Here is a 3974-nt window from a genome sequence, read left to right on the forward strand (position 1 = left end):
GTGTCGAATAATTTTGTGTCCAATAAATCTGTGTCGACTCGAGCGGTGTCGAATCGTACTGTGGTCAATAGAGTATCACTCGGCGCAAACTGTAAAAAGAATTCGCCAGAGTTATAATTGGCCGCATCTTCCAAAAGATGTGGAGGAGTATATCTCGAAGTGTGCATCTTGTCAACGAAATAAGATGACGAAGAGAATTAATGTACCAATGGTCGTCACCGATACTCCAGCAGAGCCATTTGAGAAATGCGCTCTTGATATTGTCGGACCATTAAACGTTACAAATAACGGAAATAGGTACTTGTTGACCTTCCAGGATAATTTAACAAAATTCAGCAAGGCAATACCTATTTCAAATCAAGAGGCAGCGACCGTAGCAAAAGAGTTTGTTACGAAAATAGTGTGCGAATATGGCATTCCGGAAACAATACTAACGGATCGAGGCACGAGTTTCGTCAGCGAAGTGTTCAAAAACGTGTGCAGATTATTGCAAATCAATAAAATTCAGACAACGGCATATCACCCTGAAAGTAATGGAGCTTTGGAACGTTTGCATAGGACGTTAGCTGAATATATAAGGCACTACGTAAATAAAGATCAAACAGATTGGGACGAGTGGATTCCGTACGCTATGTTCGCCTACAATACTATGCCACATTCAGCCACGGGGTTTACACCGTTTGAGTTAGTGTATAGTAGACAGGCGGAATTGCCAACCGCGGTAAGAAAACCTCCGGCGACGCAGTATAATCTAGAAGATTACGCACAGGAGTTGAAGGAGCGGTTACGCGCCTAAAATCGCGTAGCAAGAGAAAATCTGCGCGAGGAGAAAGAAAGGGTCAAGCAATATTATGACGGAAAAACAAAGCCAGCATCTTTTAGAGTTGGCGATAAGGTCTTGCTTTACGACGAGACATTGAGGAGAGGAAGATCAAAGAAACTAGAATCACTACGGATTGGTCTATATGAAATAGTGGCGAAAGTCTCAGATGTTACATATACAATAAAAGCTAGAAGACGCACACAAAACGTGCATGTTAACAGGCTAAAAGTCTTTATAAAAAATTAAGTAAAAGAAGAAGTACTTACCAATGGCAGGGCACCAATAGTACAGATTTCTTTTGCACAGATTGACAGTTGTACAAATCCCGTTTGCGCAGTATCCCGTTTGCACAAAACACGGTTGCACAGATCCAGATTGTCCATAGTCGTCATTGCACAGATGACGTAGTTGATAAAGAGTTCGTTTGCCTAGATCCCGTTTGCCTAGATCCCGTTTGCACAGATTCCGTTTACACATATACTGTATTGCACAGATCCCGATTATCCAGAATCCTGTTTGTACAGAAATCATATTGCACATATCCCGTTTGCGCAGAACCTTTACTGCACAGATCTCGTTTACACATAACCTGCATTGCACAAATGCGATTTATAATGTAGTAGAAGTATCTTCTTATAATTAATAAAAAATCTTAGACTCAGAGGTTTCTACCAAAATATATAAAGTGTAATAAGAGTCGGACTTACGTGTAAAATTTGCACGTGAATACACACACACATATATATATGTATATATGTATATATTTTCGCAACATCCAGCATCTTTTATTATCGTTTATATATTTCACTTTTATTATATTTTATTAACTAGGCTTTGTGGAGTTTATCCTACTATTTAGAAAGTTCTTTGTACACATTTGTTGATTTAGAAATTTTTATTAGACAAAAGTACACATCGTTTAATATATAATTTAATTTTTTTTTATACAATTTTTAAAACGTTTAAAAAAAATTGATTGGTGATCAAGAGATAATTTTTCGGAGATTGAGAAAAAGTTGTACTATAAAAGAAGTGAGGATTAAGCAAGATGCACCGTGATACACGCATAGTAAAACCTCAAAGTTTATTAAGTTCGAAAATATGTTACATGAATACATTCAAAAGTCAAAACATACAAAATAGCTAAAAAAGATACAAAAACTTTGCAAAACGAATCGATATATGTAGTGCAAGCATAAAAAGCACCTAATATAACATAAATGACTTTGGTTTGTTCAAAAGTTGCAGATAATTCCATAAGTGTTTATTTAATGCACTTCACTTACACATTTTTTATGTAATAATTCTATGTTCTATTGCATCTTTAGCAAGTTAAAAGCTGATTGACAGTATGAATATACATACACACACATGTACATATATTTACACTTCTAAAGAGATATACAGGCACATGTATATTCACCTCAGTGTATTAATTTTTCTATCAGTGATCACTTAATAATTTTGGTATACAACATGTACACATCTATTGCAATACAATATATATATATATATGCAGGGTGTCCCAGAAGTGCCGTATAATCTCTTGTAGGCAGGTAGAAATAAAGGTGAGTCGAAAAGTCCTGAACCATTTTTTCTATTACTTAATTAAGAAAGAAGTAATTATTCAGTAAATCAGGCCAAGCAGCGTCGATCTTTAATCAGGCGCACGTCAGTAAGCGCTCACACACACCAGGCGCGCGGCTCACTGACGTGCGCCTGGCTAAAAGTCAACGCTGATTGGCCTGATTTACTCAATAATTACTCCTTTATTATAAGTAATAGAAAAAAATGGTTCAGGACTTTTCGACTCACTTTTACTCCTTCTACCTGTCTACAAGAAATTGTACGGCACTTCTGGGACACCCTGTATATATACATATACATATAGTATAAAAAATGTAGTACGTACATTAAATAAGGCGTACGAAACTTTTCTAAAACAACATTTAAAAGTTATTCCTATATTATTTCTATGTTCTCCTACCCCTATACTAATCGCTTTATAAAATAAAATATATAAAGTAAATGACAGAATATACTTAACAGAATAAAGACCTACTTTGCTATTATACATTCACAATAGAATAATAATAAATTGTAAATTACAACTGTGCACGAGTACGTACACGGAAACTATCATAATTGTAAAAGTGACATTTTCACGTATATTTTTGATCTATGTAATTAATTGCGATGAATGAAAAAAAAAGAGAAAGTTTAAATGTTCATTTTATTACACAAAATATAATCAGTACATTCGCATTACATATGTGATAATTTCAATAAGTTTAAGAAGGAAAGAGAAAAATACATATAAAACTACCAACATACAAAGTAGACACGGATTGAAAAGATACAAAAAAATCAATTTTTCAAAAATATCAATTTTTATGTATGCTCACGCACAGTAATGCTTTATAACTTATTACTGCTGATGTTTATATATATATATATATGTATATATATATATATATATATATAACATAATATGTGATATACGTATATTGTTTTATTACTTTATTGTTCTTTACTATCTTCTTTTCTCTCAGGATGAGATTTACTTATCGCAATTGAACAGAAATAGTCTTCAGTCTCCTATCGAACAAAAATGGAACAAGAATTTTATATTTTTGAAGAAATAGTTAAGTATTACTATTACAATTATATTGCGTGTATATATATATATATATATACACGCTTTTGTTTAAGCTGCATACTATCTGATAAAACGTCGGGCGTAGTTTTTTTTTACTTTTGTTTAAATGTATTTTCTTTGTTTTTTGATGTTGTGTATCCTTTTGTTTGTCTCCGTTTACAAGACGACTCTTTGTTTTCCGATTGTGTATGTCCCTTTGTTGGTTTGCGTTTACAAGACGATTCTTTGTTTTATGATTTTGTGTGTCTTTTTGTTTGTCTGCGTTTACGAGACGACGCAAGTGTTGTTGTGGCTAAAATGATAGATTATTATTTTTGAGTATATATATACACTCAAAATACATATGTATGTGTGTATCTAATTTTGAAATAGTTATAAACTATATAGTTAACTATATAGTTAACTATAAATACATTCTTACTGTTTTTTAAAATACGTTTTGTACGATTATTTTGAAGTATTTGTGCGTTCTGATCATTACCAATAATCGTA

Source organism: Pseudomyrmex gracilis, unplaced genomic scaffold (assembly GCF_002006095.1).
Source record: "Pseudomyrmex gracilis isolate BER0280 unplaced genomic scaffold, ASM200609v1 scaffold_2467, whole genome shotgun sequence".
Lineage (NCBI taxonomy): Eukaryota > Metazoa > Arthropoda > Insecta > Hymenoptera > Formicidae > Pseudomyrmex > Pseudomyrmex gracilis.